This window comes from Pipistrellus hanaki (genome assembly GCF_964339955.1).
Source record: "Pipistrellus hanaki genome assembly, chromosome: 9".
Classification (NCBI taxonomy): domain Eukaryota; kingdom Metazoa; phylum Chordata; class Mammalia; order Chiroptera; family Vespertilionidae; genus Pipistrellus; species Pipistrellus hanaki.
The window spans coordinates 27,473,924-27,488,546 of record NC_140511.1 but is presented as its reverse complement, the minus strand read 5'-3'; the positions used below and the strand labels follow the sequence as shown (position 1 = coordinate 27,488,546).

The 14,623-nt window shown below is 42.0% G+C and overlaps 1 protein-coding gene across 1 annotated transcript in view; it reads right to left on the bottom strand.

Annotated features, from left to right (window-relative positions):
• The window catches only part of SLC36A4 (solute carrier family 36 member 4), a 111,974-nt gene extending 97,577 nt beyond the window's left edge, over positions 1-14,397 (bottom strand). Inside the window, exon 1 of the mRNA XM_084895400.1 lies at positions 14,394-14,397. The gene's annotated coding sequence lies outside the window, so the exon portion shown is untranslated. The remainder of the gene's footprint in view (positions 1-14,393) is intronic.
• Positions 14,398-14,623: the final 226 nt, after the last annotated feature.

Here is a 14,623-nt window from a genome sequence, read left to right as displayed (position 1 = left end):
GGAACTATGCCTGTCATATTCACCTCCTAGCAACTAGCAAAGCACCTTGTATAGGGTCCTCATACATTTATGGATGGATAAATGAATGAAAAATTTTGTATATGAATTCAAGGCTTATGCAATTGCATGTAAAATGGTGTTCTGGCTGGAAATCACAGAAAAGAGGGAACTCATAGGAGACTGGAGGGCCAAGGAAAGGCTCCTTGGGGACCCCAAAGGATGAGTCAGATGTCAACAGAGATCTGTGGGGAGAAGCTTCATTGCTCGAGGAAAGGGTGGGGCCAGGGGAAAGGTGAGACAGTGAAGGGTTATCCCTGGGTGTCATGTGGATCAGTGGCTCACTCCTGGATGTTGGTGAGTAGCTGGCTTCCAAATGCACAGGGAGACTAGGAAGCAATTCCCCAATCCATCTCGTGAGTAAATACATGCATGTGGTGACATTACTCAGGAGGTAGATCCCCAGGTGTGTGGCGCAGGCCCTGTGCCAGATACTACAAGCTGGCTCTCTGGATCCCGTGCCACCCCCTGACAGAGGTGGGCTTGCTGCTGCCAGGGCCTAGACAGCTAAGACTGCTCAGACTCTCTTCAGCTTGAATTCTGTACCTGATCTGGATTCTGTTGGGCAGACACCCCTGAGCCAGATTTAGAAGGAAGCAAACATACAGGAGAGGCCACACTTTTGCTGTTGCTTTTTGCAAGCACCGTCATCAAGATTCTTTTTTTTTTTTTTTTTCCAGCTGTAGCAGAGGTCCCAGAGTCTGGTCACTGAGCTCTGGTCATTGAAATGTATGGCTCAGAGTTTATCTTTTCCTCATGCAGATCATGGCCAAAGGGAAGTGGTTCCAGGATGAAAACTCCCAGAAAGCCTATGATTTGGGGTCTCTCTTAGCTAATATCAAGTTCAAAAGTCACCTTCTACTACAAAGACAATGTCAATTCAATTGCTTACACTGCTCTTTTTAAAAAATATATATTTTATTGATTTTTTTACAGAGAGGAAGGGAGAGGGATAGAGAGTTAGAAACTTCGACGAGAGAGAATCATTGATCAGCTGCCTCCTGCACACCCCCTACTGGGGATGTGCCCGCAACCAAGGTACATGATCTTGACTGGAATCGAACCCGGGACCCTTCAGTCCGCAGACCAATGCTCTATCCACTGAGCTAAACTGGTTTCAGCTTAAACTGCTCTTTAAACTTGATTTAAATTTAAAATCTTCTCTCTCCCACCATGAAGCTGGGGCCTGCTGTAGGCTGGCCACTTGCAGGGGGTTAAAGGCATGGTCCTTCTTTTTCTCCCTGTTCTTCTTTATCCCATTTGCTTTCCAGTTTATGACCCCTGTGGGAGCACATATCAGAGAGGTTGGAAAGAAAGTGGAGAGGTTTTTTTTTTGGCCAGTAATGTGGTAAGATGACGTCACACTTCCTGGGTCTGGCAGGTATTTAAGGTTGACTCACTTCGGGGTTTGGGGTTCTGTCATCTTTCACCTGCAGTTTCTCTGTTTTGAGCAAATGCATGCTTTTCATGCACTTCCTTCTTCTATAAGCTCTACAGGACGGGTGACCCACCTCAGCTTCACTTCTGCTCAAGTTTCATCGTTCCTCCCATCTCAATGGAAAAGAACTAAGAATGTTCTCCCGTGGACTCTCAGATTCACACATAGAGCCCACAGGAAAACATTCACACATTTATTGTCACAAAAACTCAGGGAGTGCAGGTCCATTATAGTTGCTGCCCCCTTCTATCTGCCACCCAAACAGCTTGACAGCCCCTCTCCAGACTCTAGATTTCCAGGACAAGAGTCAAGCCTAAGGTGACCATACGTCCCAATTTTTAACAATTTGTCCCGCATCCCGCAGTGTTTTAAAAAAGTCCCGCTGTGGGATGGGAGACAAATTGTTAAAAATCGGGACTGTCCTGCCAAAAGCGGGACGTCTGGTCAACTTAGTCAAGCCCTATCCATACTGATTCCCTAACTGCAGGGGGAACAGCAAGCTACCCAAGAGGTTCCCTGCAGCCCCTCTGACTCAGTTGTTCTAAGAGTAGACACCCTGCCCCCTTAGGGGGGGACTCAAGACTCACAGGACACCAGTGGCTGTTTCTTTAAAAATCCTTCACATCAGCCGGGACTGGTTTGGCTCAATGGATAGAGCGTCGGCTTGGGGACTGAAAGGTCCCGGATTCGATTCCGGTCAAGGGCATGTGCCTTGGTTGTGAGTATATCCCCAGTAGGGGGTGTGCAAGAGGCAGCTGATCAATGACTCTCTCTCATCGATGTTTCTAACTCTCTATCTCTCTCCCTTCCTCTCTGTACAAAATCAATAAAATATATTTTTAAAAAAATCCTTCACATCAAATCCTCTCTCCATCTCTACCCTCTCGCATTTCAAGTCCTCCATAGGATGACTCATCTAATCAGTTCCCTGACACCTCTGCCATCTACCTTGAAATTTCTGCAGAGTAATCTGTTTTACAACTCACTGATCATGTTGTTGCTCCAGATGATACATACAGTTTATCATCCTTCCCCACTTCTAAGAAGCATTCCTAAGAGAACATTTTTTGGGGGGATATCCACTCAACCTCTAGCTCCTTGCATGGATCCCGACTAGTATCACCCAATCGTAGTACGTTTATTCCTCTTATAAGTGTTTGAGTCAGGACTCAAAGCTTAAGTTAATCGGGAAAATATTCTTCTCATCTGCTATTGGCTCAGGGTGAGCATATGATCTAAATGAGCTCAGGTGTAGCCAAGTGCTTCCTCTCTATTTCACCTGCATGGTGTGGGACAAAATATGCATCATCCTAGCGGCTGCTGGCAGCCTTCTTGTGATCATGAGGAAAAACATCCTGAGGACAATACATGGAGAGGGCAAAGCTGAGACCGGAGTCCTTATCATGATATGGCAAAGATTGCTCTAGCTTTAGACTTCTTGTTGTAAAAGAAAATATATGTTTTTATTAAAACCAAGTTAAGTCAGGATGTCTGTTGTTAGAAGGCAAAAGGTAGTGATCCTCCATAGATTCCCCAGATCAGGTCATGAGAGCTGAACCATTCACTGTGGGAGTGGAAACACTGAGCGATGGAAGTATAATTAAAGTATAGGCTACTTGTTTCTTCCCTGGAACTGAGGTGATTTTCCAGAAGCCAAAGGACTCCCTGTATTTGGGGTGGGGGGTGGGGAGAGGAATAGATAAAGGAATGGAGAAGAGATAAACACTCCAGTAAGACAATGGCAAATGCTTTTTTCAAGTAACTTTGGAAACCATTCTCCTCTGTGGCTGCAGTTTGAATGTTCCAATTGCCTGGACACTGTTAACAGCCCCTGAGCAATTAACGTTATTCGAGATAATTGCTTCACATACATCGCATTCGCTTGATTATTTCCTTCTCAGTGACATTTTTATCTAAATTTTTATTAATTTACGAGGCTAGCAGGTATTTGGAAAAAAAACAACTACAAATGTACTTTATAGAAAGATACCACTAAATCAACACTAGAGCTTATGAACTTCATTTTTAATTAACTGTATTTTGGGAAAGTTGCTGTATCTAGCCAACAAGGTTATATAGTTAACCATTTTGTTTTTCTTCTATCAAAGTATTTAATTCTACCAGTTTGGAAAATTACCTCTGCACTTTGTGTATTTCTGGGAGCTCAGAATCTCCTTGTGAGTGTTTCTAAGTGTTCAATGTGAGAGATATGATCATGCTTATAAGTAATACCTCTTGGCTTCTAGGCATCTATAACATCACTGATAAAAATAGGCAGGAATGAGTCACTTAGGATGGCATCATCTGTATGACGGTTGGAGAAAGATCAATAACCTCTGAATGTCTCTTTCATCTTCCTCCTCCAGCACTTTAGTTCAGACTCTCATTACCTTGCAGGATTACTACAAAGCCGTGGAAGTGAAATCTTTTTAAGCTCCCATCTTTCCCCTCTTCAGGCCAGACTTCACACTGTCTCCAGATCACATCACGGTCTCACTCCAGAGCCACAGGGACCCTTCACTACTGGCCAAAATCAATGGCATTCAGTGCCCTGGTGTTCAAGGGCCTTCTATGTGACCAAGCACATTTTTCTAGCTTTTCTCCCAATCTCTCCCTGCATGTACTCCAAACTAGCTTGTTTGCAATTCCTCAAATATCCCTCATGCTCCTACTTCTCCTCAATCTTTCTGCTATGATGACTGTTGCCTTAGTCTATTCAGGCTGCTATAACAAAAACACCACAGGCTGGGTAGCTGAAAATCATAAACATTTACTTTTCATAGTTCTGGATTCTGAGAAGTTCAAGATCAGAGCTCCAGCAGATTTGGTATCTGGCAAAGGTTTACTTTCTGGCTCATAGATGACTGTGTTCTTGTTGTGTTATCAAATGGATAATGCTTGGACAGGGTTGCATGAGAGGGGAAGTCCCCCACTGCATGAACATGTCCAAAGGCTACAGTGTGGGGGCCCCAGCCATCAGGGGAGAAACAAGGGAAATCGAAGGGGAGAGAAGGGTTGGAGAGAAGGCTTATGTGACTAGGTCATATGTCTCTGGGCCAGAGAGCTACAAAGGGCCACAGCAGCTTGGGGTCTTATAACCACAAATTCTTATCTTATCAATAGCCTATTATGTGGGGTTAGGTTTCACAAGATATGCACAGCAGGTAGGCTCTAAATGGATAAAAATATTCTTGTTTAGCTATTTTAAAAATAATTGAGCATGTAAAGTTTTGAGTTTGACTCTGGTAGGTTTTTGAACTAATAGATCTCAATCTTCATTGCAATAATAAACTAGGGGGCCATAACCAGAGACCATCTTTGACTCATTTATATAACATAGTAGGTGGTAACTAGCAGTCACAGCAACCATTTACAAATTGCATTAAGTATTAAAAATTCATAACAGCAAATAACAAGACATTCTTTACAATTACAAAGAGAGTTCAAATAAAGATGTATAAAGTCAGCCTAAATGTCCTACTGTGTGTGTGTGTGTGTGTGTGTGTGTGTGTGTGTGTGTATGTGTGTGTGTGTGTGTTTTGTTTTTATTATCCTCACCTGAGGAGTGAGGATATTTTTTCCCATTGATATTTATTTTTAGAGATAGTGGAATGGAAGGAGGGAGAGAGAGAGAGAGAAAGAGAGAGAGAGAGAGAGAGAGAGAGAGAGAGAGAGAGAGAGAGAGAGAGAGAGACACTAATGTGAGAGAGGCACATCAGCTAGTTGCCTCCCACACATGCCCTGACCAGGCAGGGCCAGGGATCTGACCTGCAACCTAGGTACATGCTTTTGACCAGGAATCAAACCCATGACCCTCCAGTATGCAGGCCAATGCTCTAACCACCAGCCAGGGCATTTTTAAAATTTAGAGGTAAAACCATCACTCATTCTTCCCCTTCTCTCCCAAATAAATAAATCCATGGGAACTCTAATCAGAGTTGTTGCCTAAGCTGAATGTTATCCAGCATGATGAGAAATGGAAGCCCCCAATGCTCTGACCCCACCCATGATGCCCCTTTCGTGGCTGCTGTGAAGTTTGTTTTCATGAAAGGACTTCCCTTCCAAATGGAAGAGATTAAAATGGTGTATTGAATGCATGCTATACCATTAAATTGTTTATGTAATCACAATTAAAGTGTCCCAGAATTTATATTATTCTCCCATAGAGCACATCTTTGTTTTAATATAGGAAGCACCTTCTGTTATCGGTGGAAGTGGGGTTCTTAGGGTGCTGCAGGACTAAGGATTTCCAGGGGCCCCTCACAAGAGGATGAGATAGTGTAGAAAGCTTTATTTCTATGGAATTACACCCCTGGGTTTCTAAGGTCCTATTTCCCCTGGTCCCACCAAGGAAGAGGTATGACTTTGGCTTCAGCAGAGCTAGAATCAGAGCCAGCATCCAGAGTTGCCTTTCCGTGCCGGAGCAGAGTCCAGTCCAGCATCAGGCTGGCTTAGTTTGTGTTCCCTGCTACAGTCCATCAGTCCATTGTATGTAGGGTCCACAGGGTCACATCGGTTGGAGGGGACACAGGTGAATGCAAGGAAGCCAAGAGAGAAAATTCCTTTGTTTGGGGGATATATATCCCCAAATTTTCACAGGCTTGCAATGGCCCTGCCTATCCTGGCAAATAATCTCCGTTCCTAGATTTGACTTGCAGACAAGTACAATAGCTTCCCTATGTCACCCCAGTTTCACTGCTCTTGCATCTATCTCCCATTTGTTGGTCACTTTCCCCCAGCGTTTTGCAAGGAATAAGCAGGTGGTTCCCTGGGGAGTGTGAAATTGCAGCTTCCTGTGAAGCTGCCCAAACTACATGCCTATAATGTCTGGCTTCCCCCTTTGCTCCTTTCCTATTGTGACTAACTAGCTAATTACAGCAGTACTGTTACACTTGGATTCATTTCCTACAGCCCAGAGTTAATAAATACCCCCAATTATTTGTTGGTATGTAAGTCCAAAAGCACAGAAATTCTTTACAAAATGAGAGCTTAGCATATTACAAATTCACAAGTCCCTTAAGAAGTTTCTGGGACATAGGTCATAATATAAAATTTTAATTACTGCTTAATACTCGCTAAGATGTTTCCTAAGCTAATTCTAATAGGCAGTTTTAATCATGTGACCCTTGATATCTATGTTTTTGTTCCACAAATATTTACTGAGTATCTGCTATGAGCTAGGCACTGGGCCAGAAAATGGGGACATGGCAGTGGACAAGTTCAATGTGATTGCTGGCCTAATTGTGTGGGGGCTAATGCAGCCATTAAAAATCTGCCCAAATGGAAGATTTTGACAACGTAAGACAAATATAAGTAATTTTGCTATTTTATTTTCTCTGGTCTGGGCTCTCCTAAAGCTGATTGACTTCAGTTACGAATCCTGCTGGAGGAAAAGTGCTGTCTTAAGGGGAATTGACAGTGATATAAGCATATCCCTGGTCATAGAACTTGAGCGAAGCTCCAATTTGCTTCACCGAGGTTCTCAATCAGCCTCCTGAAATCCCACATTCTGACTCATCACAGTATTCACTTGATCTTGAAAACATTCTTGATGCCATATGGCTAGAAAACAAATAAGTCATTTGAATAAAATGTTTGCATCTGTGATTCCAGATTGACACAAACTTGGTAGATTGTGCTGAGAAACCTCTCGAAGGCTCATCTTATTTAGTGCCTGCAGGTTTTTGTTATTCTCTACGCTAAAAATAAAGTAAAATAAAATAAAATGACAAGAAGCATATTAAAGAACTGATGTCTTTCAATTTACTCTTTTCTCACTACTTGCAATAGTCCTCTTTTTCCCCAGCTCCCATCCCCACTCCTGCCATTACCAGAGAAGTGTAAAGGAAAGGTCTCAGTTTTTACATGAATCATTTTGGAGGTGAATAGTGCTCCTTTCATCTACCGCTTTACAGCGAAGTCAAACTGTGTGCCCTGTTATGTTAAAATTTGATCTTTTTCATGCAAGAAAAAAAAATCATTTTGATAAAGGTTAATGCCTTCTTAATATTTATATGCTTGAATCATGTTCAAAGTGCATTTTTGGATTTCTGGAGTCTTCAATTACTATCACAACATGCAAAGACTGTGTGACACCACTTGTAATTCATTAGCACACACCTGATGATATATGAGCATCACATGTGGGATGCTCTGTCAACTCTGGCAAGCCTGTGAGTTTCATTCTAGTCTATTCTCTAGCACTTCCAGGTTTTGACATGGATGCCCAGAGACAATGCCAAGTGATTCTTGCAGATCAGGAATAAATTATACCTGCTAGGGATAATATATTACCCTGGGAGACATGCTTACCTAGCAGCCATCCAGCATATGTTTGTCCAGTTTGAAGCAGATTTTGCACACGCACTGCCTTAATGTGAAGGAATTGTGACATGATTCTGGTAAATTGGGGGCTGCATCTGCAGAATTGCACCTGGCACCTGTCCTCCTCGCATAGTGAGTCTGAGGATAATTAACGCTTGTCCTTTGCTGATGCGAAAGCCTCTGGAATATTTGTTAATGACCTGATCTCCTGAGAATCCAAAAACCAGTCTCTGACGGACAGATATACACACTGTCTGAAACGGCAGGTGAATGGCTATATTTAGTTTGGCTATCGCCTCCAATACTTAACTCTGAGCTCTTAAATTTTTCCAACTCTCCAAAAAGTCCTTTTGACATCCTAGAATATTCGGTTCCCCTGAGTTTGAAAACTTTTGTAAGGACTATAGCAAAGGAGTTTATGTTTGAAAATGTTTAGAGGATGTTCTGGTTTGATTATTATTAAAGAGATAGCTGAATCATCTGAATTTTAGAACTGACAAGTCTACTTCATATTTATCGTTAATCTCTGTGGCCAAACTATTTAGAATTGTTAAGATAATATTTTTGATCCACTGTGTAGTGTGTGCACATAAGTGTGTGTGTGTGTGTGTGTGTGTGTGTGTGTGTGTGTGTGCACATATGCATACAGATCTTTCTGGAACACAGCAAATACACTGTTGGATGCGTGAATGTGGCCTGTCTCTATGAATGCTGTTGCCAGTGCAATTGAAGTAGCCCTTGCTTCCTCTCTTTTAGCAATGACAGACTGCCTTGCTCTTAGCCTCTTCCCTACCATGCTGCTTCTTCCCTCCAGTAGTGTGTCAGGGACTACTAATCTCTTCCTAATACCCATCTTATCCCCTCTACAGTAATAAAATCCTGGGTTTTAGGTGGATACATTGCTGCCCACACACTTTCCAGTCTCCCTTGCAGCTAGGTGTGGGGAAATGAACCCATTTTAGACAATAAGACTTAAGTGGGCCCTGCTTGGACCCCTTCCGTCAAACTGCTGCCTGGACCTCCAACTCGATGGCTTGGTCTCCGGAAGCCATCTTGTGCAATATCGGGTGAGGCTCACACCATGACCTAGAACACATGTGTCAAACACAAGGCCTGCGGGCCAAATCCAGCCCGCCAGGCCTAGCAATGTGGCCCGCACCTCGCTGTCATCACTGCACTCCGCTGTCAGTTTATGACATTGTCAGTTTATGACTGTTCAGTAAACCATTCGGCCCGTGATTTAGGCTGGATTTTAGATTTTGGCCCCTTCTCTGATTGAGTTCGACACCCCTAAAATCCTTGTATTCTGACCACTAGGGGACTTGATCAGTCCCAGGGCTGCCTATCTTAAGCGTTTTATGTAAGAAAGAAATAAGTTCCTATCCTGTTCAAAAGTTTTGTTTCCTGTTGTTGTTGTGTGTGCAAACTAAATCTTAACAGAGATAAGTGTCCTGGCCATTTCTTTCACCTGCCCTTGATGCCATCTGTCCCCTGCTCTGAGTCCTGTGACCCCAACCTCTCTCTCTCCAAAAGTCTCCTCATTAAACTCAAACTTATATTCTACCCCCTTAGTAACTCAAATAGAAAGGAAGTGACTTCCTCATGACTCTGGGAATCAAAGCCCAGAGAATTGGCTGACTTCGGTCATATGCTTATCCCTGAAGTTGAGCTGCATTAGGGAGAAGGGGAATGCAGTTGGCCAGGCCCAGGTCATACCCAACCATGTGAACAGGGCAGACTGGTTTCAGCCCCTAACTAATCACATGGAAGGAGTGTCCCTACAGGAAAGAGGGTTTCCTTCAAGAAGGTGAAAAAATGTCAGGCAGGCAAAGACGGAAGATTTCTACCACAGATATGCTCTCTCCTTACAGATGAGGAAACTGAGCTTAGAGAGACGATTTCATTTCCTTCCAAGAGGAAAGTCATAGAACTGGCGTTCAAATCCAGTTCTGTTTGACTCTAGGGTCTTGGTCCTCTAATCACTCTGCTCCATTCTGTTCCTTTATAAAGTGCTAAAATGTAAACACTAAACCTTCAAAGTTTAACTGTAATTGGTGATGAACCAGAAATAAAGAAAAAATAATTTGCCCAAATTTGTGAGGCTAAGGCTGTGATCTGAATTGCTACCCCATATCTTACTCAACCAAGTTACATCTTCTTACCAAAAAAAAAGTTTATAATTCCTTTTCATACCTTGTCCACAAACAAACAAATAAAAGCATATATGAGCCACTTCATGTCTTTAGAGATTTCACTGTTTCACTTTTCTTAAAGCTTTATTCTTGGCATAGATAGTCCCTATGGAGAGATTTTCTAGATGATACTCAGCTTTTTAACCCCTTTCCCTGACTCCACATAATCATAGCAACCTTAAACTACCCAAATGGATTCAGATGTACACTGCACTTATACTGGCACTGGTATGAACACTGATCATGCTTTTTCTGTTTTCCCTAAGAGAATATAGGCCACCCTACCTACATACTTTCCATGTTCAAACACCCTTCTGTAGAAATCCTACAAGAGTAAAACATGTCGCATCACTATTAAGGGATTTGAATGCAGGAAAGGATCTTAGAGATCATTAAATCCAATCATCTCATTTTACAGACAAGAGATGAGATTCAGAGTGGCTTCCTCAAAGTCATTCCACTGGCGTGGTGGAACTTGGGGCCCTCAGTTTCCTGATGCTTTGTCTAACATTGTACCATGATCCACACTGGCCCATACCTGATTCACCACATACCATTAGGTCTTCCTCTCCGGGATCTGAGAAACAACATCCTCTGAGACTTTGTGAGCCAGAAAGTTCAAGCTACAAACTTTTGCCCTTGCACACTCGCCATGTGATTAATATAAAGAGGAGGCAGAGACAATAAAATCCCAAGGAATATGAAAGTGCCATTGAAAAATGTCAGGAGATTTCAACAGCTGCTCTGCTTGATAGATTTAAGTATGCTCCTTCAATCTTGTACAGAAACTGATTTTCATCATAGAACAAACAATAATCCCACTGCTGTAGTAATGGAAATGGGGGGGGGGGATGAAAACTATGATAAAAGAGTGACAAAAAAGTCCTTACAAATGACTGTTAAAAGTTGTCTAGCTAAGCCTGATATTCTATTTTTCTGTCACAAAGCATTTCTTTTCTCTTCCTTTTAATAATCCCTTTTATGATGCTATTCAAACCTCATTAAATTGTCAGGTTGTCACAGTAGCCTCATCTTCAAATGTGAATTAACTATACGTTGGCTTCAAGAAACATGATTTTCTTATAACAGTGTTTTGCCAATATCTCTGGTGGAGTTATTTGTGCTATGTTGAAAACTCTGAAGTAATTAAATTCTATCAATCATAGTACTATAAACTTTCAAAGCACATCTTCATGTTAGTGTTTAGAAACCTAAATAGTATTTTTCAACTGTAGCAATTTCACTGGAATAATAGAGCTCTCTGGTGGTGATTTACATCCTTTAATTGAGGTGTTTCTCAGAATTAGTTATACAAGATACATGTTCCAATTTGGTATACCATAAAACAGATTCTGGATTTGTTTTCACTTAAATTCAAAAACCCAGGGCCAGGTCTATAAGAGATTAAGTGTTTCCTCTTAGGCTAGAACTGGCCAATAGTTCTCATCTAAAGATCCAACTCTGATAAGCCTAGAAATAGATATTGGCAAGGATTATGAGTCTGTTTCTAGGCTATGGATGGAAAGAGAGCTATTAACAGTTTGTAATGTTTCTTATGGACAAAGAAGGGAGAAATAGTGCCTATGGGATGCACTTATACTCTCCAAAATGTAGTTCTTATTGTCTCTTTGTTTTCTTTCTTTCACTAGTTTCAATTTTTATTTTTAAATATGTATGCACGGTTAGAAAGTCAAGTAGTCATAATTAGATAGCTCAATAAAAAGGCTCATAATGAAAAGTTAATTTCCTGATCTACTTCTTCCATTCCTGAATTAAATTTTTCTAAGTAATTTTTTTCAACTTACACTTTTTTATTGAATTGATTGGGTTGACATTGGTTAATAAAATTATATAGGTTTCAGGTGTACAATTCTAAGCTACATAATCTGTATATTGCATTGTGTATTCACTTCCCCAAGTCAAGTCTCCTGCCATCACCATTTATCCCACCTATACCCTCTTCTTCTACCTCCTCCCATCCCACTTTCCCTCTGGTAATCACTCAAGTAGCCTCAAGGAAAGGCCCATGTGGCAAGGAGCTAAGGCTTCTTACCAGCCACCAGTGAGGAGCTGTGGCCCTCTGCCAAGATGCATGTGAGTGAACCATCTTCGCAGTGGTACATTCATTCAGCCCTACTCAAGCCTTCCAATGACTGCAGCCCTGACTGATGCCTTGATCATAATCTCTATGAGAAATCTTAAGTCAGAACACCCAGCTAAGCTGCTCTCTGATTCCTGGCCCACAGAAACTGTGATATAATAAATGGTGACCGCAAGATGCCTTTTTGGAGTAATTTGTTATCAGCAGTAGATAACTGATACTTATTTTGGTTCCTGGGAGTCATGTGTTGTCATCATAAATACCTAAAAAAATGTGGGATTGCTTTGGGACGAGGTAGTGGGCAAAGGTTCTAAGGGCTCCGAGGAAGAGTGGTAGTAAAAGCCTAAAGAAACTGCTGATAGAAGCCTGGTGGCCATCGAAAAACTGTGAGTAAGGGCTTAAAGGAAAGTGAGGAAAAAGAACCCTTGTCCTGCAGTGGCAGCATCCTTGTTAGCCATACTGTGGTAATGGGGAAAGTAGAAAATGAATCAGGTGATCTAGCGAAGGATATTTCCAGGCAAAATGCTGAAGGTGCCACCTGCTTTTCTTCTTGCTGGTTATAAGAAAGTGTGAGAGAAAATAGAAAAACTAAAGGAAAGATTGCTAAAACTTGTGAAGCCAGAACTTGATGGTTTTGAAAATTCCACCTTTCCAGGTGTCAAACTAAGCTAAAATTAAGAAATGTAGATCTTTCCCAGCAAAGATCAAATTCAGGAAAATGTGGCCAAGGGGTATAGCCAAGAAAGAGTTTGTTTGTGACCACAAAAAGTGTCAGATCTTTCTGGACTTCAGAGAATGGTCTAGACCAGTGGTCGGCAAACTCATTAGTCAACAGAGCCAAATACCAACAGTACAATGATTGAAATTTCTTTTGAGAGCCAGATTTTTAACCTTAAACTTCTTCTAACTCCACTTCTTCAAAATAGACTCACCCAGGCCGTGGTATTTTGTGGAAGAGCCACACTCAAGGGGCCAAAGAGCTGCATGTGGCTCGCGAGCCACAGTCTGCTGACCACTGGTCTAGTCAAATAATAGCTTTGAATAAGCTTAAGGATATTGTCCTACAATAGTTCATTCAGCTCAAGGCCAAGATAAAGAAGAACTTACCTTTAAAGAGATTTGTGGGTGTGACTTTTGCCTAATGAAGTGAACTGCAATAAGATTATATACGTAACTCAGAAAGTTTCTAAGAATAGTTATCATTAAAGAAATACTAGCAGTTAAGACTGAAGGAGACAGAGATAGCACACACAAAAAGACCAAATTTTTACTGAGAAAACTACACAGATCCCCAAAAGTCTACATTTTAAGAAAAAGGAAGGATTAATGAGAGAATGGAACCAAGAACCCAAAGGGTGGAGCCAAGAGCCATAGAGAATTATTCCTAGAAAGGAGTAGAACTGAGTTCAAAGCAAGAAAATTCTTTTTTTGCTAAATATTTTTGTTGATTTCATAGAGGGAGAGGAAGAGGGAGAGAGAGATAGAAACATCATTTTTTTTTTTTTTTTGAGAAACATCATTTTTTAAAATAAATCTTTATTGTTGAAACTATTACTCTGTCCCCCGATTTTCCCCATTGATTCCTTCCAGCCTGCCCCAGGCCTTCACTACCCTATTGTCTGTGTCCATGGGTTATGCATATATGAATACAAAGGTCTTTGGTTGATTACCTCTTACCCACCAACCCTCCCCCATTAATGAGAGAGAATCATTGACCAGCTGCACACCTCACACTGGGGATTGAGACTGCAATCCAGGCATGTGCCCTGACCAGGAATTGAACCAGTGGCCTCCTGGTTCACAGGTGGATGCTCAACCACTGAGCCACGCTGGTCAGGCCAAAGCAAGAAACTTCTAACATGTAACTGGGTGGGTTTCAGAATTGCTATAGTACAGTGGTTGCTTTGGGCCTCCCATTTTCCTCTATTTGAGAAATAATGTCTCAAATGGTTATGCTATACCTGTTTTATATGTCTGTTGAGTGCATCTATGAGCAAAAAACTTGTCTCTTCATCTCACTGGGCTGGAGACACAAAGAACTGCACTCAAGGAGCTGCACTTAAGCAAGGACTCCTGAGAAAATTTGTTACACAGTAATGTACTCTTCTGTTGCTCTCTCCTGCTCCTCTTTTGCAATTATAAACAATGGTGCAGTAAGCCTCTTTATATGTATACAGAGGTCTGCGGGATCGGGCCGAAACCAGCTCTCCAACATCCGCTGAGGGGTCCCAGAGTGTGAGAGGGTGCAGGCCAAGCCAAGGAACCCCACCAGGTGCCACGATCAGAGCCGGGGAGGAATGTGGGAAGTTGGCCAGTGGGGGAGGGACCACGGGAGGGCTCTAGGGTATGTCTCCCTCAGTCCCTATCAGCCAGATCCCAGCAGCAAGCTAACCTACGAGTCAGAGCATCTGCCCCCTGGTGGTCAGTGCACGTCATAATGAGCTGTTATGCTTTGATTGGTTGAGCAGTCAACTGGATGATTGGATACTTAGCATATTAGGCTTTTATTAT